Here is a 27,498-nt window from a genome sequence, read left to right as displayed (position 1 = left end):
GGTGACACTGTTATGGGGGATATGTGGGTGACACTGTTATGGGGGATCTGTGGGTGACACTGTTATGGGAGATCTCTGGATGGCTCTTATTGGGGTCTCTGGATGGCACTGTTATGGGGATCTGTGGATGACACTGTTATGGGGGGGGATCTGTGGATGACACATATATGACATCTTATGCTATGTGTCAGATTCCCCCCATAATAGTGTCCCTGCGGTGTGAATGACTCCCAATACAGGGGGTGGGGGTCACATCTGGTTTTATAATGACAGCGGGGCCCCGCTCACTGTATATAATCTTATCTATAATGGTAGGCATTGTTAATATATAAAATATATATATAAGTATATATATAAAAGTTCAGGGTAATCAGCACCTGTATACCGTACTTACAAGCGCTCGTAGCAGAGAGGAGGGAGGAGGCATGCCAGGAGGACGGGCGCTGGCAGCGCGAGTCACTACATCATGCGCCCACGCCGCCTGCTTTATTCATAAAGTGGGCGGCGCAGGCACGTGATGTAGTGACTTAGGCTGCCAGCGCCAGTCCTCCCGGCCTGCCTCCTCCCTCCTCTCTGCTTCGAGCACTTGTAAGTATACAGGCGCTGATTACCCTGAACTATATTAACAATGCCTACAAATATAGATAAGATTATATACAGTGAGCGGGGCCCGTGTAGTAGAATACAGTCACTGCACAGGCCCCGCTGTCATTATAAAAGCGGATGCCACCCCCTAGGCCCTCCTCCCTTTTAGCTGATACACCCGCTGCGGGGCATCGCTGCGTATCATTGAAAATTCTGAAAAATGCAGCATTCGCCCCATCAGACCCACTGCTATTTCCCCCCCACTTTTAGTGGGAAAAAAGTGTGTCTTATAGGGCGAGAAATACGGTAATTGCCAAAATAGCCTCCAAGTTAGTTTAATATCAAAAAGGATAAAGTGTTCGACCCACGCTGGAAGGTGTAGTATTATAAAATTAAAGTTTCTGCAAAGATATGTGCTCCCCCTAGAATTACACCATAATTCTAGGGGGAGAACATATCTTTGCAGCAAGTTTATTTTATAATACTACACCTTGCAGCGCTGGTCGAACCCTTTATCCTTTTTGACATTCAAAAATATTGTTAAATAGGAGTCAGCATACACCTGCCATCATTAAAAGTGCCTCTGATTAACCCCAAATAAAGTTCAGCTGCTCTAGTTGGTCTTTCCTGAAATTTTCTTAGTCGCATCTCACAGCAAAAGCCATGGTCCACAGAGAGCTTCCGATGCATCAGAGGGATCTCATTGTTAAAAGGTATCAGTCATGAGAAGGGTACATAAGAATTTCCATTGCATTAGATATACCATGGAACACAGTGAAGACAGTCATCATCATGTGGATCAAATATGGCACAACAGTGACATTACCAAGAACTGGACGTCCCTCCAAAATTGATGAAAAGACGAGAAGAAAACTAGTCTGGGAGGCTACCAAGAGGCCTACAGCAACATTAAAGGAGCTTCAGGAATATCTGTCAAGTACTGGCTGTGTGATACATGTGACAGCAAACTCCCGTATTCTTCATATGTCTGGGCTATGGGGTAGAATAGCAAGAGGAAAGCCTTTTCTTACGAAAAAAAACATCCAAGCCAGGCTATTTTTTGCAAAAACACATCTGAAGTCTCCCAAAACATGTGGGAAAAGGTGTTATGGTCTGATGAAATCAAGGTTGAACTTTTAAATGCCATAATTCTAAAAGATGTTTGGCGCAAAAACAAAACTGCACATGACCAAAAGAACACCATACCCACAGTGAAGCAAAGTGGTGGCAGCATCATGCTTTGGGGTTGTTTTTCTTCAGCTGGAACTGGGGCCTTAGTTAAGCTAGAGGGAATTACGAACAGTTCAAAATACCAGTCAATATTGGCACAAAACCTTCAGGCTTCTGCTAGAAAGCTGAACATGAAGAGGAACTTCATCTTTCAGCATGACAACGACCCAAAGCATACATCCAAATCAGCAAAGGAATGGCTTCACCAGAAGAAGATTAAAGTTTTGAAAATCTGTGGGGTGATCTGAAGAGAGCTGTGCACAGGAAATGCCCTCACAATCTGACAGATTTGGAGTGTTTTTGCAAAAAAGTGTGGGCAAATCTTGGCAAGTCAAAATGTGCCATGCTGATAGACTCATACCCAAAAAGACCGAGTAGTGTAATAAAATCAAAAAGTGTTTCTACAAAGAATTATTTTAAGGGTGTGCACACTTATGCAACCATATTATTTTATTTTTATATTTTTTCTTCCCTCTACCTAAAAGAATTCAGTTTGTTTTTCAATTCAGTGGTACAGTTTATAGCTCACATTAAAGGTGAAAAAGTTCTGAAATGATTTAACTTTGCCTCATTATTTTTTACATCACAGAAACCTGACATTTTAACAGGGGTGTGTAGACTTTTTATATCCACTGTATATGAAATGTACATTATAACTTACTGTTGTTCTCTACCGTTCTTGTCAACTCCATGCATTTATGTCTCTTCTGTACATGTCTAATCTGTGACACATAATGCAGTTTCAAACTTCACTGGTTCACTGAGTGAAATTTAGGACCATAATTCTATAGGATTAAATGCTGAAAGCTTATAATCATCTGTGAAAACTATATACAGTATATATTGAATTAACAATATATATTATGTACTTGTCACGGAAGGTGTACAGGAAACAAGACAATGCAAAATGAATATATGACTCACTGGATCCAAAACTAAGGAACAAAAAGGGAGACCCCTGCATCAGACCTGGCTCTCTCCCTTACTGCTCAGCCTATGCGATAATCCCAATGGTGGATGATCGCATATCCTCGTACCTCGACTATATAACACCTGAACACCCTACAATAGTGAAGGGACACGACCACCGGCTCCCTACACTAGACACGGAGGGAGTCAGGGTCATCTGGGATCCAGCAAACAGAAAATCACAAATGAATGTACAACACTTAACTTGTAGAAGACTGGGAAATAGGATCAGCATGCACACACACTCTAGGAAGCTGTATAAACCGCACACTAATGCATTATGGGGAGGAATTTAAAGGGATGCAATCAGTCCAACTACATGACAGCTGAGAGAGGCTAACGAGATGAGGAACTGAAAACCAAAAACAAAGAAAACTCAAGGAGGAGGTTCTGAAAGGCTTCTGTCAGAGCTTCTCAGCTGTCTGGTTGTGACAGTACTTTTGTCATTACATTGATTAACTTACTATTCTGAGTTACAGCCTTTGGGCTTATTCTCATGTCTGTAAGGGCTCCGTGCTAGTGCTGTGGACTGCAAATTGCAGTCCGCAATGCACGGCACTGACCGTAGGGTAGTCACATGCGGATTGCAGACCCATTCACTTGAATGGGGTCCGCAATCCGTCTGTTCCGCAAAAAGATACCACAGAAACACTTTGTAGTGCTTCCTTGGGGTTCCGTTCCGCACCACATCTCCAGATTTGCGGACCCATTCAAGTGAATGGGTCCGCATCCGTGATGCAGAATGCACATGGCTGGTGACCCGTGTATTGCGGAATCACACTTGATAATAGAAGTAGGTGCTTAATAACAAGCTTGTTGACTGTTTCCAGTAACAAGCAGAAAATATGTAACTGCATCTTGACTATAATGTAAGTGGATCTCAGAACTGGTACCAATCAGTAATACAATATATTTACATGGTTAGTCATCGGTTAAGGTTGAGTTCATCCAGATATAAACTGTGAAGGTGTGTGAAAGGTAGACACACCCTTGTAAACATCTAAACATCTAGTTTTAGTTATGGAATACATACCTCTTCACTGGTATTTGAGGGATGGGATAGAAAAAACCCTTATAAACCACCTTGTGGCTCTGACCTTGGAGCAAACATTTCTTTTTAAGATGACAGAAAACTTTTCACAAGTATTCCATATAAATATATAATCATGTTTATTTTTTATAGGCAGTTAATTTTTACTATATCTAAATTGTTAAATGTTTTCCTATTAGACCTTTTGATGTGTTATGTTCATTTTGACTATCTGCTGCTAAATTTTATGCAGGGGCAACTGGAAATAAGTACTGTAGTGCACCCAGTATTGTTTTACATACTTGGATGGACCTCACTCCTTTCATCAACCTTATTCAATTCTTAATTTAATACTGTCTGAGTTCCACATGAGAATGATTCCTGTTAAAGGGTTATCACAAGAAAAGTATTCATCACTTATCCTCAGGATTGGTGATAAACATTAGATCATTGGGGTTTAGACTTTTTCTGTTTGGTGAATACTGTTAGTAGATTTGTGAACGCTTTGTTGCCCATATGGGTTAAATCATGGTGCAGCTTTCAATTCCTAAAATGCTCTTGAAAAATAAAAGCTGGACCATGACTGGTTAGTATGGGCAACTTAAGCTACTTTAGCACTAGCATTTTAGTTTTTCGGTATTGAGATCCGTTATAGGGGCTCAATGCCAGAAGAAAACGCTTCAGTTTTGTCCCCATTCATTGTCAGCATGTTGTAGTTTGCTCTCCGTCCTGGGATGCGGAGCAAGACAGATCCGGCATGACCCCCAATGCAAGTCAATGGAGACGGATCCGTTTTCTCTGCCACAATCTGCCACAATAGAAAACGGATCCGTCCTTCATTGACTTTCAATGGAGTTCATGACGGATCCGTCTTGGCTATGTTAAAGATAATACAACCGGATCCGTTGATGCAAATGGTTATATTGTCAGTAATGGAAGCGTTTTTGTTGAACCCTGCCGGATCCAGTAAAAACGCTAGTGTGAAAGTAGCCAAAGACAGTTTTTCTCTTTTAGACCATTTCAAAAATCTTTCTATGTAAAATTCTATCGTTATCATTGCAAAATAAATGGTAAATAACAATATAGTATAAATATATGAAATAATATTACTTTCATATGTACTGTTTTTCAAACCCACACCTGTTTTATTTATTTTTTTGGAGTTTTTATATATATATTAATTTGTATTTTACATTTATGTTTTTTTTTTATTAGGTTACTTCAGTATAGACTAGACAAGGTCATATGATTTAATTCCAGAGAACCATTAACGAGTGGGATTTCTTAGTAATTTAACGTTTAGCACAGTTTTTTCACATTGCAACCTTATATACAGCTGCTAGATAATGTTTTACAGCATTTATATTTCATATACCAATGAACTTTTACTGAGTACCATATATTAGTTTATTTTTAAATAAACTAAATTATTAAGGGCAGTTTTCACCCACTTGGTTTGTGAATGTGACTTTTTTTTCTCTTTGGTTGACTGAAATCAAGGGTTTATCATGCATAAAGAACTATAGATTTCTATGGTAATTTAAAATTCTCCAAAGACGAAAAATGAAACATTGGCAGGACTTCAAGAAAAACACACAAATTAAACGTACAACAAAACTTTCAATAATAACTGTTCTTCTAAGCCCCAGTGTAGTAAAAGTAATAAATAAAGCTAATGCAAGGACGAAAGAGTTCAAGGAATAGAGTTCAAATAAATGGGAAGTGTGTATTTCTGGAGAGATATAATTTCACTTCAGGGACTGACCAAAACAATAATTGTGACCAGTGATGTGAGGGCAGGGACAATGGTTGGGCCATGGTACGTACCTGCCTAGGGCGCTATTTAATCTAAAACATGATGAGTCGCAAGTTGACAAAACATATCTCTTTATCTCCTGTGGTGCTGCTCAGGGATGTGTGAAAGCATCAGGTTACACTTACAGATTGTGTGCTTAGGTATGAGCGTTCCCTATGCATTGTACCCAATTAGCAGTCAATATGGAGAGCCTTTATACAGAAGAACTACAGAACTGGCACTATGAGTGAAAGGAGAGCTGCTTAAAGGAGTTTTCAAGGCCCCTGATACTGATGACCTATCCTCAGGTTAGATGTTGGATTTTTAAAAGAGATAACTGGTTGCCGTAGTCAATTGCAATCATAGCAGGAGCCGTCCAGTTGCTATGGAAGCCACAACCCTTGGGAGGGCTCCTAGGCCTGCCATAGCAAAGTTTCTATTGAGCCCTGCCTCATGGTAGGGCTTACATTTTACATATACAAATACAAAAATGAACATCATTGGTATTGGACACATCTTAAAATGCACGAACTATGAAAATATAAACTATTTATCCCATGCATTCATCCCTTTAAAAAAATTAGAATAAAAAGTGATACAAAAAGCTATACATACCCCCGAATGGTATTAATAAAAACTACAGATCAAACCGCAAAAATATCCCTACACAGCTCCATAGATGAAAATACAAGAAAGTTATGGTTGTCAGAATATGGCGTGGCAATGAATTGTTCACGGCGAGAAGAGGTTAATTTAAATTAAGATTACTAATGGTATTCCTTTGAAATGTGTAATAATTAAACATGAGTTCAATTAATAGCATTTTGTATTATATCAAGTTCTTTTAAGGGGGTTGTCTCACTTCAGCAAGTGGCATGTATCATGTACAGAAAGTTAATACAAGCCACTTATTGATGTATTGTGATTGTCCATATTGCTTCCTTTGCTGGCTGGATTCATTTTTCCATCGCATTATACACTATTCATTTCTAGGGGTTACGACCACCCTGTGATCCCCACAATTTTATTGTAAAAAGATTTAGAATTTTACATTGTCAAGTACAGATAAAAATTTGGAATAAAATAAGTTTGCATGCAGTTGTAGTTAATAAAATAATTGAGTCTTGCCAAAATATAACTGTAATATACTACATAGGGAATAATAATAGAAATGAATAGCTAGTCATATATTTTAAAAACTGGCGAAAGTTAGAATGTGTTTCTATAGAAGAAATCAGATTAAACGATTCTCCATTGGATAGAAAAAGTTGGTGGGTTAAGGATTATGTACTTAATAGTGATGATCAAGAATGCTCGGCCGAACACTTGTTTGGCTCGAGCATCTCGATGCTCGGCACATGGTGGTACGCAGCCCAGTACCACATGTGCTCGAGCACCATGCTCGAGTCTCCTCCCCGCACGTTATGTGCGGGTAAGTACTACCCTCACTGTAATGCAAGTAGCCATGTTGGTTACTGGCATTACAGTGATTGGCTGGCTGGAGCACATCATCGTGTGCTATATAGCACCCGATGACACATGTTCGGCTCATTTGTAGTCAGGGAGAGCTGAGCATAGGAAAGGACAGACAGTCTAGGCAGTGTAATTGAATATAAATTTTGTGCAAAAACGTATCAGAGACACAAAAGTCCTTGTAAGGACTATTGTGTGTGACAGCAGCAATATATGTTTGTAGGGCAACCTGCGCTAAATTGCTCAGTGTTAGCGAGAGCTGTGCATAGGAAGGGACAGACAGTGTAGGGGGTGTAATAGGAAGATTTTTATTACAAAAACTTTTCAGAGAGCCAAAAATCCTTTTAAGGACTATTGTGTGTGACAGCAGCAATATACATTTTTAGTGCATCCTGTGCTAATTAGCGTCTAATAGGCCGCTGCGGACAGTCAAATTATCCGCACCACATCTCCTGTGTAAAGTGTGCATCCCTAAAATATCAGTGACATCTAGTGTACTTTTTCTGTAGACGCTGTCTGCGGCGGACTGTTAAATTGTCCGCGCCACATCTCCTGTTTAAAGTGTGCGAATCCCTAAAATATCTGTGACATCTAGTGTACTTTAATAATAAATGGTGTCCGCAGCGGACAGTGAGATTAGCTGCGCCACATCTCCTTTGTAAAGTGTGCGCATCCCTAAAATATCAGTGACATCCAGTGTACTTTTTCGGTAGACGGTACCTTCTGCAGACAGTTAAATTATCCGCGCCACATCTCCTGTGTAAAGTGTGCGCATCCCTTAAATATCTGTGACATCCAGAGTACTTTTTCAGTAGACAGGTGTCCGCTGCGGACTGTGAGATTAGCTGCGCCACATCTCCTGTGTAAAGTGTGCGCATCCCTAAAATGTCTGTGACATCCAGTGTACTTTTTTAATAGACAGTGTCCACTGCGGACAGTTAAATTATTCATGAAACGTCTCCAGTGTAAAGTGTGCACATCCAAAAAATATCTGTGACATCCAGTGAACTTTTTCAATAGACGGTGTCCGCTGCAGACAGTGAAATTAGCTGCGCCACATCTCCTGCGTAAAGTGTGTGCATCCAAAAATTATTTGTGACATCCAGTGTACTTTTTCAATAGACGGTGTCCGCTGCGGACAGTGAGATTAGCTGTGCCACATCTCCTGTGTAAAGTGTGTGCATCCCTAAAATATCAGTGACATCCAATGTACTTTTTCAATAGACAGTATCCGCTGCGGACTGTGAGATTAGCTGTGCCACATCTCCTGTGTAAAGTGTGCGCATCCTAAAAATATCTGTGACATCCAGTGTACTTTTTCAATAGACTGTGTCCGCTGAGGACCGTGACATTAGCTGCGCCACATCTCCTGTGTAAAGTGTGTGCATCCCTAAAATATCAGTGACATCCAATGTACTTTTCCGTAGATGGTGTCCGCTGCTGACCGTTAAATTATCTGTGCCACATCTCCAGTGTAAAGTGTGCACATCCAAAAAATATCTGTGACATCCAGTGTACTTTTTCAATAAATGGTGTCCGCTGCGGACAGTGATATTACACAGGAGATGTGGCGCAGCTAAAGTGTGTGCATCCCTAAAATATCAGTGACATCCAGTGTACTTTTTCGGTAGATGGTGTCCTTTGCAGACAGTTACATTATTCGTGCCACTTCTCCAGTGTAAAATGTGTGCATCCAAAAAACATCTGTGACATCCAGTGTACTTTTTCAATAGACGGTGTCCGCTGTGGACAGTGAGATTAGCTGCGCCACATATCCAGTGTAAAGTGTGTGCATGCCAAAAATATCAGTGACATTCATTGTACTTTTTCAATAGACGGTGTCTGCTGCGGACAGTGAGATTAGCTGCGCCACATATCCAGTGTAAAGTGTGCACATCCCTAAAATACCAGTGACATCCAGTGTACTTTTTCCGTAGATGTCCGCTTCTGACAGTGACCTTACCATTGCCACATCTGCAGTTTAATGTGTGCGCTTCAAAAATGTATCTGTGACATACAATGCAATTTTTCCATAGACCATGTCTGCTTGTTGGAACTACGACGGTATGTGATCGTCTTCGAGCCTCAGACTTTCGTATTTGATTAATGAAAACATTCTTGGCAAATGCTTTTGCTTTGGTTCGTCTTGCGCCGGTCCAAGAATTTCACTTCTAGCGGCGCAATACGATGCCCCCAGCCATCCCTCTTTATAATGACCCCAGTTCCGAAAACCAACAAAATAGAGTCCTATTCCATTATTCCTAGCTGAACTACTCAGGCGAGCCGGCCTTCTTTGAACACTGTAATTTTTTTTATGGTCAGCTAAGCAGCAGGCACTCTCCCATAATTTTTTAAATGGTCAGCTCAGCCCTCGCATATAATTTTTTAGATGGTCAGATCACCTGTAGGACTTCACCTACAATCTTTTAGAGGGTCAGCTCACCAGCAGGCCCTCACCTAATTATACCTAATAGGTAATTTGCGCGCATGTTGCCTTGCTTGGATGTGGTTGTCGTAGTCGTTTCTCAGGCTCCCTCTCTGGAATCAAACACTAATTCCCCCTTACCCGTGGTCACCGTGGTTGGCGCTGAAAATAACATCAAAAGTTGATAGGGCAGACATCTGAATGGATTGTCGCCATCACGGGGACATGCGATCATCCCCAAGTTATCTAGAGTCACCAAAGAGGCAGCAGGCCCTCGCCCATAATGTTTTAGATGGTCAGATCAGCAGACACTTTCTCCAAATATTTTTGAGGGTCACCAGCAGGCCATCAATCATATTTTTTCAAGGCTGTGTATGATGCCCTCCTTTATGAGTAATAAAGGGTGTATTAGAGTGCCGGTTCCTTGTAATTTTAGGCAGCCCTTTCACTGCATAGGCTTTGAGTGTAGGAGTCCCACTAGCTGAACAATTATACCACAATGTGAATGAGACCCTCTTTTATGTGATATACAGATTGTATCGGAGTGCCTCTTCCTTGTAATTTTTGGCAGCACTTGCATACAAGTAAGTACACAAGAAAGAATGTTTCCTAACAATGCTTCCTCTAATATTGATTTTATCTTCGGTTTTGTGCGTATTATTGTCAGTCTGTAAAAGTGCCGTACTACTCGGACAACATCATTCCCAACAGCGACCTGGGAGTCCAAGATGTATCCAGACAACCTCCCCATGCTGTTCTCGAACCTTTTCCTTTGAACCAGGCACCCTTCCCTCTTCAGAGCAGGGGGTGCCTGGTTTAATGCTCGGGTTCGCCTATTGACTTCCATTATAGCCCCCGAGCACTATGATGCTTGATCTACACTAGTACTTAAACCAGTCTGAAGAGCTAGGAAGGTAGGTGGGTTGGTAGTCTGACCCCATCTATTTTAGCATAATGATGTGTACAGATGTAGCAGTCACAGCCATGACGTGCTAACTAGATGTAATAACTTACCGAGTGTGATGTCGCAGAAATTTACTCCAGGGACATATGTTGAACAATGTTAGGATATTGGTTGTTGGGTCTATGTGGATCACACACTATGCACAGGATTGTATGAGCCTAGTTCAAGTATACTGACATCTGTTCTGTATGGACAACTGATATCTTTATAATTTCCTGTATTAGAAGTTCAGGAACAATGACATGATTTATCCAGGCTATAGCCAGGTGGTATTATAATCTACACATGGAATCAGTAATGCTACACGGAATGGGCTGTATAACTCCAAACACCATCTGTAAAATTATGAGAATTTATGTTTGACCTATGTACCTTTATGTGTCTCTTGTGATTGTAATCCTTACTATCTCCAGTTTATGTACATGTGCGGTGGAAATGTCCAGAATCCATTTTTTAGATCTCAAATTAAGTGGCTGCCCATAGAGAGTTGTGTTCACTGAAACCTATAGAAAGGAGGTGGCTGGTAACTCTATCCTAAGTGCCATCAGTCACCATACAGTACATGTTATCACGGCTATTCCTGTGGGGGAATACATACGTGCACTCAGAAATTGTAGTACGGAGACAGCCTTTAAGAATCAGTGTCTTATAATTGATAATAGATTAAGGAATAGAAACTATCCCAAATGGATGCTACAGAGAGGAAAGAACCTAGTGTCAAAGTGTTCCAGACATGAGATTTTGTTTGGTGGCCATAAAAAATAAGGATAGAAACAAGAATAAAAGAAAAAGCAAGGCAAACAAACAAAATCCATCTAAAGAGGTAAATCTCTGTGATAAACAGGGTGTAAGTGAGATAGAGGGTGGAAAGCAATATGATGGTGGTGAGGGAAAGCGGAACAATTTGCCGACCCTAGTCCTAACTTTCAGTAGGCAATTTGACAAAATATGAGATATAGTGAGAAGTTGCCTACCAATCTTATATGATGATGAAATACTGTACGATGCCCTCAAACATGGGTGCCGCATAGTCCCAAGAAGGGCTCATACATTGTCCAGCTCTCTTTCGCCATCATTATTCACACTAAATAAAATGAGAAATGCAGGGAATACGTGGCTGAGTTATAAGGGATTTACAAAGTGGGGCAACAACACTTGCAAAATATGTAACTGTAACGAAAAATTTCCAGAACGCTGATCATTCATCAAAAGTTATATAAACTGCAACAGCACGGGAGTGGTGTATGCGATTCGATGTCTGAAATGTCATCTAATGTATGTAGGTAGTACTATACGTAAGTTCAAAAATAGGATTTTTGAACATCTACATTATATAACAAATCCTACAGCTCTAAATATTTCAAATACAGCTAAACATTTTATTCACATCCACAGTCGAGAAACAAACACTTTCCGTGCTTTTGCAATTGAAAAAGTTACAGCGCCACTACGGGGTGGTGATCATAGAAAGAAACTCCTTTTGAGAGAAGCTTTCTGGATTTTTAGGCTTAATACTAGGGTCCCTACAGGTTTGAACCAGAGAAAATAATTAATATATGACCTATCAGCAATAGCAGTTGAATATAGGGAAATACAAAATAAGGGAAATCTTTTGATGTTCTTGTACATATTATCTTGCCAACACATTATATTAGCTCGTCTGTGAAACTTTTGGTTTTGACGGCTCGAAAGTGGTTTGCCGTTATGTTTTTAATTTTTTTTTATTGTATTTGTCACTGTGCACGCTGTGCGGTTTTCACCAGGTTTTTCCCAAGGCCCCCATACCAAAGGGCAGGTGCCTTATTTATGTGATTGAGGTGGGGAGGCTGGGGTTAACTTGATCTAAAGCACCAGTGAACTATGTTGCACAGGTGAATTTTAATGATATATTGGGCAATAGGTGGTTCTATGTTGGAATGACCAATAGTAGTGAGATATCCCTTCCTCTGGTTTTGTGGGGGGAGGGGATGTTGGCCTTTAAATATCCCAAACCAACATAGAACATTGTTACGACTAAGGACAGATTGTCTGAAACGAGTCAACGATTACTGCATGCTCCGTGGTTGTGTCTGCTGATGTATACGTATTTCAATAAAGAAGAAGCTTTTATTGGATTACAACTTTAGTGCCGAAACCATTTTTCTCAGCTTTTCTACCTTTATGTGTGACTGTCTCTTAACTGGGTCAGGGAACTCACACTTAGGCCTCTTGCACACGACCGTATGTATTTTCCAGTCTGCAAAAAACGGATCAGCAAAAAATACAGATGACATCCGTATACATTCCATATCTTGCAGAACGGAACAGCTGGCCCCTAATAGAACGGTACTATCCTTGTCCGTAATGCGGACAATAATAGGACATGTTCTATTTTTTTGTGGCACGGAAATACAAAAACGGAATGCACATGGAGTACCTTCCTTCATTGAAATGAATGGTTCTGTATATGATCCGCAAAAAAAAACGGAACAGAAACTAAATGAAAATACATTTGTGTGCAAGAGACCTTAATCTGTGATTAGGGTGTGCCCGTTACCTTCTTCAATAAGCAAGTTGCAAACAAATGCCAAGAGATGGTATTTTTTCAACTGTCGAGCACTACACCACTCCAGATGACCACATTTTCTACCATGGGTCTGATTTGTATCCATCTGTGAGGGCCATGATTGATGGACCTGCATAATGTCAATTATGCTGCATACCTTGTTGGGTCCCCTGATCTGGTACTTAATGTATAATGTATGTCCGCTCGGTGGTACCTGGCACAGATTGAAGGCTTTTAGGTGACTGCCTTGATCAGGTTGAATCTTGATGTCGGTGGCGACAAGGAGAACCATAAGTTTGAATATCGATGCCATTATACTATCCTAAGGCCATCATGGTCCAATACCTATATGACTGTGCATTCCATGATTGGCAGGATATGGCATGGATGGTGGTGTATGGTATGACCAGAACAGGGTAAACTTTGGCATTGTAACAGCTTATGTGGATTCGATGTTACCATAGCACTTATACCACTTGTCATACACAGACAGAAATTTTCCATTGAAGGGTTAGTGTCTATGTGAATTATTTAATTTATACAATTACAACCATTTGAAGCACACCCATTTAGATTGTGTTTGTGTTCCTACCTTTTATCATGAGGATGTATTCAGTATGTTTATATTTTATATTTGGCTTAATTCAATGAAGTGTTTGTCACAGATCATACATTGACGTCTTCAATGGCCTCACCAGTACACACTACAAATAATTCGTTATTTTTTATTGCAATGAGAATCCCATACATGTGGCTTTTGAATGGCGTAACAAGTAAAAGTTACTGCAGAAAAATCTCCACCTGCTAAGCACTTCAGTAGCCATTTACCTCAATTAGTGTGAAAAGTGATGCACATCAGCATATTGCTTACCTGCAGAATGTGTAAATGGAATATCCGTGTGTTTTACGTGAAGAAGGAGACTAAATAAATAAAATATGCTCATTTGTTTTAGAATTTCCATCGTTGACTTGGGAATGGTAAGCTCTCACAAATCTCAGCTTTAACCTTGCCAATTGCTGTATGCCTGTAAGTGCGCTGCAGTTATTTGGAACATTTCTACGTTGGCGCTGGCATCCTTTTGCTAGATTACATTTATGCATTAGTACCATCTGTGCTTGCTGCTCCTTCTGCGAGTTAGCCCTGGCCAAATGACTGGCATTTATCTGGAAGTGCACTGAAATAAGTAAAAAAAAATAATAATAAAAAGGATAGATAGCAAGACGCTATCTGTGAGACTTTATGCTCTACAAATGTTTGCTAGTAATAACACAAAGAGGAACTCGAGAAAAACACAAAAATGCAAAACATCTGGGTGGCTGTGTCTCCGATGTTTATAAAGCAGAACTATTTTTCATTTTTATTTGGCTTATAGCACCATTTATATGTACACATAGGCTAGAGGTTTAGGCTGGTAAATGTTTGTTAATTAAATTTATGACTTTGATGTACAGTGGAAGAGATGACTTTTCACCACACCCAACTCAACGATCTACTTGTTTTTTTTAAAACAAGTGGTGGGGTGTTACTGTAGGTAATCTAATTCCTCTCTATGGGCACCTCTTCTACGTTTGTCTGCTTTTATAATAAGTAGTCTAGAGTTGAAAGACTTACATGTACAAAATACATTGTTGAAATCTATATTGTCAATGTATTTTTAGTCAAGTGATCTTATTGTATTAAGTGTTTGGAGCTTGGTCCTGTCAGTTATAAGAATGAGTGATCTAGAGACTCCCATAATGTACATATAACTATGGGGTCCTGCAGGGATGTTACGCCTGACATACATAACATTCAAGTTTGAATGATCACACCAGAGTAGTCAGATAGTCTGTATCAAAGTCTGTGAATAATCCTCTTCTAATTGTACTGTATATTCACAATCTTATGGTTTCCCACATATGCTCAGCTCTGGGAGCTATCTAATACACCTAATTGTGATGTCAATCACTAACAAGTACAAACAACCGCTATGAATAATGCCAGTCTGTAAACAATTATTCTCTCGTGACAAAATGCTTTTCTGGCAGATTGAGTTAGTCTGAGCCACTCAGGATAAGCAATTTTCCTAATATTGAAATTGGAAATTGTGAAAATTCTACTTATATTAGATACCTGTCACTAATAGCAGCAAATTAATTTTAAAGTTCTATTATGCAGTACTCAAGTAATAAATTCCTTGCATAGATGCATAAAATATTACATTGTGATTAATTTACTGTATTAAAAATTAATTTAAAAAAACTTTGTTCACAATGTACTTTTTATGGATGTTTTCTTGTCACAACTCAGACCCTAGAGACATATTTACAATAGACCTTGTTAACTGCTCTTTTTTACAAGCTTATTAACTTGACATAATTTACTATGCATTCCTTGTAATGGTTGAGTTGGGACTTATTTAAATGGCTGCATGAGCTTGGTCTACTCTTAAGTCACTTGCAGATAATGAATTATACACCTACAGACTATATATCTATCTGTCTGTCTATCTATCTATCCCCTATCTACCTATCTATCTGCACTCATTTATTGGAAATATCTTATTTTATGTATACAGTTCCTAAGCAAATATGTCTCCATGGTTACAGATGGAGATGAACGAATCAAATCCCACGAAGTGGAATATGATCCGAATTTCATGACAAATTCGATTCGCCTCGAAGCCGAATTTGCTTGTGCTTCGTGTTAGCGAATCAATTTAACCTGAAATAGTATTAAAAAAAATATAAAACAAATCATACTTACCTCCTCCATGGCTGTTAGCCATCATCTTGATTGAACATCTCGGACGAAATCCCCTGTGTGGTGACGTATGACATATAATGCGAGATTTCACGCCATATTTTCAAGCAAGATGGCGGTGGCTGGCCCGTCGCAAGCAAATGGAGGTGGTAAGTTTGACAGAATTTTTTTAATGTAAATTTTATACAGTTTTTACAATCAGATGCCGCAATCATGAGTGTACAATGACGGGAGACAGCGCTATCGCAGCTCCTTATCATTGCACCCGCTACTTACAATTAATGTGCTTCGTGACTAAGCATATTTGTTAGTAAAATTCAGCAAATCAGCCGAACATCAAACTTTTCAAAAATGTGCTCATCTCTAGTCACAGACTGAAAACAACTCTATGTAGTCTGATCCTAACAACAAACAAACTCTGTGTGTAGTCCGATCCTGTAGTCATGTATTACTTTCTCACATCTACGTTCTTTTCTGATGTCTGTAGGTTTGGAAGAAGAGGGGGCAGAGCAGTAGAATAACATACTTCTGCAAGTTTAGACTGCATGCAGGGTTTGTTTGAGGTCTGTTACCTTGGGAATGGATGGATCTGTGATTAGTCTGCTCAAACAATAAAGCGTTCTAGAGAACAGATTCTGAATTTGAGACATGAATGTGTAAGTGGTATATTCTTATATTGAAAATGAAATATGATTCGTGAGTAAAGAGATTTTGCATGGTGCAGAATTATCAATAGGTTTTAAGATGAAGACAAAAATAGGAGTGGATTTGGAAGATATACTATAAGTTAATAAAAGAGTTGGACTGAAAGTTCAGCTCATTATCTAATGAAAGTACCAGTATACTATATTTATTTTATAATATACTATACATTTTTCAACTACTTTCAATGTATCAACTTTCTATCATTGAATACTTGCAGTAATTTGGAGGTTAGAACTTTCTGCCCACACAAATGGAAATTAGGACCTTTGCATTAATGTGCTTAGTACAATATTATGGCAGATTTTCATACTAAAGATTTCCATCCCCCAATAAGCTAATCTCATCAAAGTTGTGACATATTGAACAGTATATTAGAAAGTTTGCAAATTTTCTTTAGATATTACATTTTATTGGCATAAAAATGTATTTTAAGATAATAACAGTTGGTAAAATGTTATTGCAACCTTACACTTTATATAAATGCAACTGGCACTTTAGTATGACCAGCTAACCATCTAATGTGTAGGGTGGTTCCCAACTCTCCACCTTTAGCAGATGTCAGATCCTTTGTTCTCAATGATAATAATCTATCAACAAATGTGTCTGTCAGCACTTACTTCACTCTCTCTGAGCCAAAAGTACATGTGTATGGGGGAAATTGGAAGGAATAGATGATCATTGGACTGTCAGCTATCCAAATCATATGACCAAGGAACGATGTACAAGGAAATAGAATAGTTGAAACCCAGTGAAGTGCCACTTAGGGCAGTGGTCCTCAACTCCAGTCCTCAGGGCCCACCTTTCCTTAGTATTGGGCAGCTGATATAATTAGTGTCCATGCATCAGGACTTACCACAGGTATTCATTCTGTGGGATACTCCTAAATCCTGACCGGCAAGTGGGCCCTGAGGACTGGAGTTGGGGAACCCTGACTTAGGGGACACATTTCCACTGCAGCCAGTCATTGACTGCCATGGCACATGTCATCAGGGTTTACAAATTTCAATGGAGGGTCTCCCTCTTCATCAGGTACATGATATGTCTGATGAAGAGGGAAGCCCTCCCTCGAAACACTTTGCATGTTTACATCCTTTTTTGTATGTTTTAACTATTCTAAATAAACCCTTCCATCTATTAGCAATAGAACCCCTGTCTACCTGACTTTTTATTTTGTACTGCTATCCTTCCGCAGATCTGACTAGGGTGGGCGAGTCAAAGTTTATTAAAAAGCCGGATAACCACTTTTAGTTAAATAAATAAAAATGTTCAAGTAAAAATATTCTTAAATTAAAAGTGGTTTCAGGCTTAGACCACATCTGCACTAAATATTACGAGCAGAACAATGAAAATCATTAAGGCATCAATTTGTTGTGTAATAGAAACCACCAAATTACCCTGTAAACACCATTGACTTTAATGGGATCAGTTGGGTTTCCTCCAGTTAGCCCACTATTTTACCGGTTAAAATAGTGCCTCATGCTAGATGAATATTATTAATATTGTTTTTATTAACTGCACAATAAATGACATAAAGGAATAAAGAACATTGGAGGAATTGTTTTCATCCATCCCACATCATTCCCTAAAAATAGTAATACTAAAATAAACTCTTTAAAAATCATACAATGTGATTTCCTTTTTTATTTTTTTAATTCTGTCTCTCAGAGTGGGAATGCACCTACAATGTGAATTTCAGACCCCTCCATGATTTCTAAGTGGGAGAACTTACTAAATCGCAGGGTGTTCAAATACTTCTGTTCCTCACTGTACATTACAGATTCAACGGGAGATATCTATTGATGTGTATAATATGAAAATATCATAACAGCAAATAAATAACTAATAATAATATACACTGCCTGTCCAAAATAAAAAGTTGCTACCTGGATTTAACTAAGCAAATAGTTATGAGCCTCCTATTGGATAATTACTGCATGGGTGATTATCTTTCAGCTGGCAATAAGTTATTTAGCCCCAACTGGTGCAATCAGTTGCTTATCATTTCTTAAACAACCATGTCGAAAGACACATCTCATGGTCGTGGAAAAGATGTTAGTCTGTTTAAAAAGGGTCAAATCATTGGCATGCATCAAGCAGAGAAAACATCTAAGGAGATTGCAGAAACTACTAGAATTGGGTTAAGATTAGAACTGTCCAACACATTTTTAAAAACTGGAAGAATAGTGGGGACCTATCGTATTCGAGGAGAAAAAATGTGGCGGGAAAAAAATCCTGAATGATCGTGATCGGCGATCACTTAAATGTTTGGTGAAATCAAATTGAAGTAAAACAACAGTGGAACTATGTTTAATAGTGAAAGTAAGAGCATTTCCACATGCACAATGCGAAGGTAACTCAAGGTATTGGGACTGAACAGCTGTGTAGCCGTAAGAAAACCATTAATCAGTGAGGCAAACCAGAAAAAAAGGTTTCAATTTGCTAGGAAGCCTAAAGATTGGACTCTGGAGCAATGGAAGAAGGTCATGTGGTCTGATGAGTCCAGGGCGCATCAGGGTAAGAAGAGAGGCAGATAAAGTGATGCACCAATCATGCCTAGTGCCTACTGTACACGGCTGTGGGGGCAGTGCTATGATATGGGGTTGCTGCAGTTGGTTCGATCTAGGTTCAGCAACAGTATGTGCTCCAAGAATGAGGTCAGCTGACTACCTGAACATACTGAATGACCAGGTTATTCCATTAATGGAATTATTCTTCACTGATGGCACGGGCATATTCCAAGATGACAATGCCAGGATTCATCGGGCTCAAATTGTGAAAGAGTGGTTCAGGGAGCATGAGACATTATTTTCACACATGGATTGGCCACCACAGAGTCCAGACCTTAACCCCATTGAGAATCTTTGGGATGTGCTGGAGAAGGCTTTGCGCAGCAGTCAGATTCTACCATAATAAATGCAAGATCTTGGTGAAAAATTAATGCAACACTGGATGGAAATAAATCTTGTGAGATTGCAGAAGCTTATCGAAACAATGCTTTTTTTGGACAGGCAGTGTATTATTATTATTATTATTATTAATAATAATATTATTATCATCATCATTTTACTGTTTACTAAGCTGCTAGTGGTGATGCTGCACAGTATTTGCCCTTGTGTCTTTTTTTTTGTATTTGTAGCCATTTCTTCTATAAAAGGTTGATAACATTTTAAGTAGTCAGGACATGGTCTAAGCACATGGCCAGAGAGGGTTGCATCCCTTTGCCTTATAATGAGTTCTATTCCTCTTTGAAACTGAAGGGATTATGGTAAGAAATGGAGTCTGGCATGGATATTCTTTAGAGGACCCAGTGGTCAGTGTCATTAACTGTGAATTCATTATGACTGCAAAGGATCCATCTATCAGATTACACTGTGAAGGCTTTGTTGATGAAGCAGACAGCTGGATCACAGTGGCATCTAGAGGGTTGTTGCATAGAGCATGTGGCCGAGCAAGATATATTCCTTTCTTTACCAGTATATTTATGTTTTTATTGCATAATAAAGAGCGTGAAAATGTTCCCTCGTCTGAAGTTAAAATGTAATTACTTTGCTTCTCTGGCATTTTTTTCTTTAGTCAAATTGTCTTCTTAAAGTTGTAGTTACAGAAATTAATATTATAAGACATTCACAGTATTTACATAAGGAGCTGTGTACAACAATTAAGGCCCCTTTAAGCTACCTGATGGTGCAGGTGATTGTCCGGGAGGAAGCGTTCCTTATCGACAATTGCCTGCTCTTTAATGGAGGAGAAAGCTGTATTTACATGCAGTGACCCTCTCCACAGTATGAGGATGAGTGATCACTAATAGCATCACTCGTCTTCATAGAGCTAGATTGTTTCTGAGCAGCAGAGGTGTTTGGACGGTACAATCTGCTGCTCAGAAACAATAATTTAGGTAATAGCATTAGTGATTGTATTACCTGATGAACAAGTGTTTCGCTCATTGGGTGGGGTGATTGGTAGCACCTTTACACCGGCAGATTATTGTGAACGTTAGTGCAAACTTTTGCCTCTGATAATCTGCCTGACAATTGGGCGGTGTAAAAAAAGCCTTTAAACTATCTATGGAAATGTGACTTCTGACAAAAAGGGGTTATCCAAATTTATTTATTTTTTTGTCCTTTGTATGTTTCTAACTAGGGATGAGCGAATCGACTTAGGCTGCAACATCCCAAGTCGATTTTCATAAAACTTTATTAAAATACTGTACTGAGCGAGTGCTCCATACAGTATTAGAATGTATTGGCTCCTATGAGTCTAAGTTATTACTGCGCGAAGTCTCGTGAGACTTCGGGTAATAATTTCAGAAATTAATTTCTACTGTTAAAAACCTTTTTCCTGAACTCGGTTTTAGTTCCAAGTAATAAATATAATAGAAGTTAATTTCTGAAGTTGGAGAATGGCAACAAATATTCTTGTAACAGAATGTGACCTTATTTTTGCTAATTCCAAATGGTACAATTTTGACCATAGCTAGAGATCAAATTATTGGAAAATTTGATTCAGCTGCTTTGCCGAATTGTACAAAACTATTTGCTTTCTGATGAAGCACATTTCTTTGTAAGTAGTGGGTGCAATGACGGGGAGCTGCACAATCGTCATTGTATCCCTCAGATGCCACATTCGTACATAATTGCGGCATCTGGTACAAATAACACAGTCCAAAATAAAAAAATCATACTTATTTCATCCATTTGTTTGCGATGGGTTGGCCACCACCATCTTGCTTGAAGATCTGGCATGAAATCTTGCGCTGCACAAGATGATGTCATTATGCCGGCCGGTGGGTGACGTCATACGTCTATGCGCACAGGATTTTGTGCGAGATCTTCAAGCATGTGGAAATTTGTGGCAAATCAAATTTATCCTGAAATTCGGATCAAAGTACACAAATTCGCCATCATTAACCATAGCTATATGTTAGGAATAATTACTTGTTTACTGTAGTTGCGTACATATTACTATACAGAATATAGCAGAGTTGAATTTGTCACTTTTGTGTACTGTAATAACTCACTGTTATCACAGTTGTCAAAGTTTAGCCTACTTATTGGTGTGATGTAAGAGTGAGATGTAATGTTTCATATAGTAAAAAAAATTGTTAAAAAATATAGCAAAAATTGTTCCATTGAAAAATAAAATGTAGTTAAGTGTAAAAATACACAAACACAGAGCAGAAAAAGTATCAAGCAAACAAATAAAACCAAATAAAAGTTGGCAAACTTTTAAAGGGTGTCTGTGTAATATCACAATTCTCTGTTACCCCCTTTAAAAATGTGATACTGTACATTTCAATTGAAAAAAAAAGCTCATGTCATGTAGTAAAGAACTATATATGAGAAGTATATACGACCAGATTCTGCTGTAGTGGAGTGCTTCCAAACAACTTTGTATTCATGGCGTAAAGAGGGATCTTGCACTGTATGCTCAGCTTGTCGAGGAATATTTACGAGGTGAGTGTAATATTGTAAGAGTTACTGCACTGAAATACATCCTAAGCCAGTAAAGGAGCCCAGGAATGTTAATGCCAGTAGAATTTTAATGCCCTGCAGCCGGGGAATACGACACTTGTTTTTTTATGCTTTTTAAACTTGCATTGGTGAGTGAGAGTGGATAGCTGATGTCAGGCTCCAAATGTTTCAACATGGCCAAGTCCTAAACACTTAACCTGGAATGGATGTGTCAGCGTGCACTGATGTGCCATTAACACTGCAGGATAAGAAACATTGTGAGAACTCGATGCAGTTCCTAGAATAAACATCCACTGTTATGTGGCATTTATAGTACTAAAGAATGTGCGGTGTGACAATGGTTATAGCATGGCCATAGTGTTACAAAAGTATATGGGAAAAATGTGTGTAATTTAGTTCCCCCTTCCTGCAATATTGGAAACACTTGGTTAAAATTCTTCGTGGCAGATATATCAATTCTGTTGAAATTACATGTTCTGACTCCTTGTAAAAATTGGTGTATGCCTGGTGATCTGTGTCATATTATTTAAAGGATGTATCTTAGTTTCAACATTTTTTTTTTTTCAACTGTGACATTTTCTGTTACGGCTGCAACAGTTCTGACTAGTGTTGAGTCGAGTCAGTGTATTTAAATCTAATTTAGCCTCTATTTCTATGCAGAAGATCACTGTACAGTGAGGGAATCCCTCAGTGTGAGTCCGAGGCTTAGGAGTCCCTGCTCTGACTCCATATACAGCTATGTCCATATGGAGTCAGTGCTTGGGGACACCCCAGTGTATTTAAATATAATTTAGCCTGTATTTCAGAAAAATTTCTGCTAGGATTCAAACTCACAGCCTTCTGCATTAAAGGCAAGGCACTTAACCACTCAGCTATAATAGCTGCATAGCCAGTTAATTAATTAATAAATAAATAAATGAAAACTTTTACTGTACTGTACTTCTACTGAGACCTATACACTAGAAGTCTCATATTTTTTATTTTCTTTTTTTTTTTTATTCACTATGCAGCTATATAGTTTGGGTTCAAAGTTCTGGGATATGATGCAGACCCTGTGAGTTCAAATTCCATCACACACTTTTTCAGAAATAGGGGTTAAATTAGATTTATATATTTTATGTTTTTTAGTAATTGTAAAGAATGTATGGCACAAAATAAATGTGTAATTACAATATATATATGCATAATATATGGGAAACTACTACTGATGTTTTAGCCATAATATATTGTATTATAATATATTATATATTTCTAAATATATAATATGTGTAAATATATTATGGCTAAAAACTTATATATATATATATATACAGTACAGACCAAAAGTTTGGACACACCTTCTCATTCAAAGAGTTTTCTTTATTTTCATGACTATGAAAAATGTAGATTCACACTGAAGGCATCACAACTATGAATTAACACATGTGGAATTATATACATAACAAAAAAGTGTGAAACAACTGAAAATGTCATATTCTAGGTTCTTCAAAGTAGCCACCTTTTGCTTTGATTACTGCTTTGCACACTCTTGGCATTCTCTTGATGAGCTTCAAGAGGTAGTCACCTGAAATGGTTCCTTTTTTTTGATGCCTTCAGTGTGAATCTACAATTTTCATAGTCATGAAAATAAAGAAAACTCTTTGAATGAGAAGGTGTGTCCAAACTTTTGGTCTGTACTGTGTGTATATATATATATATATATATATATATATATATATATATATACAATGATTAAATTAAGTTTAGCCTTTATTTCTGAAAAAGCTTGTGACAGGATTTGATCTCACAGGTTCTGCATCACAGCCCAGAACTTTAACCACTACACTATATAGCTACATAGCCAGTTGCAAAAAAAGAATAAAATATGAGACTCCTACTGTATAGGTCTCAGTAGAAGTACAGTACAGTAGAAGTGTCTCTTTTTTTCTTTTTGTAACGGGCTATGCGGCTATTATAGATAAGTGGTTAAGTGCCTTGCCTCTAATACAGGAGGTTGTGAGTTTGTAACCTGGCAGAAATTTTTCTGTAATACAGGCTAAATTAGATTTAAATGCACTGGGAAGTCCCCAAGCACTGACTCCATATATGGACATAGTTATATATGGAGCCAGAGCAGGGACTCCGAAGCCAAACTAGGGTCCTCATATTGACTGGGGTCCTCATATTGACTTTAATTGTGCTCAGGTGCTCGGTAGAAAACCCGAGCATCGAGAAGTGTTCTACTCGAGCACACAAGCACTTTGGTGCTCGATCAACACTAGTTCTGACCCGTCTTTTGTCCAACTGATCTAAACTAATGTTTTTTGGGGGGTTTAAAGCACTGTTATTAACAAGTCACGATCCATTTATGTTATGTGTACAAAAACAGATTCCCATTGCATCCACAAACTGATGCAAACTTTTGCTTTAGCATACATTTAGAGATGAGGATACATTTTAGGATAAATCCGATTCGCCTAGAAGCTGAATTTCCTCAACCTTCGTGTCAGCGAATCTACTTAACCTAAAATTGTATAAAAAATCTAAAAAATTCAAACTTACCTCCTCCATTTGCTCACGACGAGCCGCCAGCCTCCATCTCAGCCGAAATCCCATGCGGCGTGAGACTACATCATCACACCGGCGGGCGTGCTGACGCAATCTTGCGCTGCACAGGATTTCGGCCAAGATCTTCAAGCAAGATAGCGGCAGCCGGCCCGTCGCAAGCAAGTGGAGGTGGTAAGTTTGGTTTAATTTTTTTTTTATTGTTCATTTTGCACTCAGATGCCGCGATCATGTATGACTGCGGCATCTGAGGGGTACAATGATGGTGGTGGGCCTATTGCAGCTCCTTGTCATTGCACCCGCTACTTACCCAAAAATTCAGTTCATGACAAAGTAATTCACCACAAAGTACATTTTTTGTGAATTCAGCGAATCAGCTGAATCAAACTTTTAAGAAATTCGATCATCTCTACTTACATTCTATAGAATTGAACAGGGTCCATCTTTTACTTTTTTAATGGGGATATCTCATAAAGATTAGGGGATATGGGCATCATAGAGGGGCCTCCTACTGTGGCTGATATGGGCCATCCTTGGATTACACAGCTATTTATCTGAGTGGCTGTAATGTATTACCCTAGCTCAGTGATGGTGAACCTTTTAGAGACCGAGTGCCCAAACTGGAACCTAAAACCCACTTATTTATCGTAAGGTGGCAACACGGCAATGTAACCTGAATACTACAGTCTAATGTAGTATACCTTCCATGTACTTTATCATGTAGCTATAATAGCCTGCCTACATTCAATGTGCTGCCTGTGCTGTTCATAGTGCCCCCTGCGCTGATGATGGTAGAAAACATCTAAGGCAATTTGGTACACCATAGACTTTTTCCAGGGTGCGGGTGCCCACAGAGAGGTCTCTGAGTGCCGCCTCTGGCACCAGTGCCATAGGTTCGCCATCACTGCCCTAGCTGGTCATTGCTTCCAGCACCAAATCTGTTTTCCATGGGAGATGGGAGTTGAGCTTGAGAAGATTAGCTTACTATTTTTAAAGGGTCTAATGAGGTGATCCCTTTAAATTTCTTCAGTGTGTGAGTGAGATCTTAATTTAGCTCTACCTTAGCACTACAGGAAACTCTCTTTATACATTGATATATATGTATTACCCCTATCCCTTAGAATAAATAGCACAAAACAAAAAATAACCTCATATCGAAGTGTTACAAATGTTTGAAAAATATGGAGAAAGACAACTGAGACAGTGGGGCACATTTACTAATCCTGTAGATGGTGTAAACCTAGACAGACTGTCTAGACCTGCATTAGATTTATCACAGTGGCTCAGGCTGGATGATAAATATGATGTATGGATAGACATTTTTGGCTAGCTCTGTGCCAACTATTGACTGGCTTATTTTGAGTCAGAATTTTACGCCAGAATAGCGGTGGAATTTTGGCACAAAATGTAGCATATGAGGAGGAAACACTCTTTTTCCTGGGAAGCCACGCCTTTTCTGCTAAGCCCCACCACCTTTTCAAGAGAGTCAAAAAATTTGGGAAACTCTAGGTGCATCAAGATGCACCAATTTCTGCTACTTTGTAGACAGATTCTAGGTGCCATTGTAGATTCTAGGCACATTTTAATTCCGGTTTTGCAGCTGGAACACACTGGTAAATTTGCTCAGTTTTTGCAATTGTTATTTACTACATGCCAAGTTACTAGTCTATAAATACTAGGGCCAATTTCATATGTATCTAATTAATCTCTCAGTTTTTTAGAGCATATTAAAAAGTAAAATTATACAGAATAAATGTATACATGTTTAGAATTTTATAGTAATTAAGTTATAATAGTATCTTAACCTTCTTAAAAGGCTGTTAGTGTCCTATGACTGGACCTGTGCTACGGTCACAAATTAGATGTCAAAAATTCCCCTTAAGTGATAAATTTAAGTGCACATCATTGAGATTATAATTTACTATTTAACTATTTAAGGAGACACTTCCATCAGAAAGGCTATATTTATACAAAATATTTATAGAAATGTTAGACTTTTTCCTTCTCATTTAGTCAGTAATATGCTATTGAGAATTCAATACAAAATACTGTTCTTTTATAGCAGTCACAAATGATAAGACCTCATATATTAACGGTTAACCTATTGTCAGTTACTGTTGCTGTGAGGGAAAGGTGTTATCTGCTAGATAATCTGTTATAGTAGTGGGAGTATAAGTGGAAAAACAGTGGGACAGTTCTATTATTCTCTTGCTAGGCCTAGATAAAGATGCCCACAGAAGAGTATTGCATTGATTATTTTAACGTGATGTTCTGAGTCACTACAGAGAGGCTCTCTCTGACTTAGGCTACTTTCACACTTGCGGCAGACTGATCCGGCAATCTGGATACAAATGGGCAGCATTTGTAGACGGATCCGGATGCGGATCCGTCTTACAAATGCATTGCAAGAAAGGATCCGTCTCTCCGAATGTCACCCGTAGAAACTGATCCGTTATATATTCTTTTCACATTTTTACCAGTCTGCGCATGCGCAGACCGGAAGGACGGATCCGGCATTGCGGTATCTTTAATGCCGGATCCGGCACTAATACACTTCAATGTAAATCTAAATGTAGTCTAAAACACTGTTCAGTGCAGTGACTGAACTAAAGACATCCTGATGCATCCTGAACAGATTTCTCTACATTCAGAATGCATAGGAATAAAACTGATCAGTTCTTTTCCGGTATTGAGCCCCTATGAACAAACTCAGTGCTGGAAAAGAAAAACGCTAGTGTGAAAGTATGCTTAGAAAGTCAAGCAAAGCTGTTTGCTGTGCTACAAGCCCAAACAAAGAGGAAGCTTAAGAGCCAGGGCAAGAAGAAGAATACATGGAATGACATAAAAAGTATATCAAGAAAACTATTCATCTGTTTTTTTTATAAATAAAAGTTGAACTATAGAATATTCAGGTATGCGTTTTTAAAGTGTGATTGTTCTTTGGGACTTATATTCCAATTACGTACAACTTAAGCCATTATCATTAGTTCACTATCAGCAGAGTTTAAGGTTTTTGGAG

General features: G+C 38.7%; 1 protein-coding gene across 1 annotated transcript in view; it reads left to right on the top strand.

Annotated features, from left to right (window-relative positions):
* The window catches only part of ANTXR2 (ANTXR cell adhesion molecule 2), a 269,460-nt gene that overhangs the window by 239,109 nt on the left and 2,853 nt on the right, over positions 1-27,498 (top strand). The gene's annotated exons all lie outside the window — the stretch shown is intronic.

This window comes from Bufo gargarizans, chromosome 1 (assembly GCF_014858855.1).
Source record: "Bufo gargarizans isolate SCDJY-AF-19 chromosome 1, ASM1485885v1, whole genome shotgun sequence".
Lineage (NCBI taxonomy): Eukaryota > Metazoa > Chordata > Amphibia > Anura > Bufonidae > Bufo > Bufo gargarizans.
This window is presented reverse-complemented; position numbering and strand designations above follow the sequence as displayed.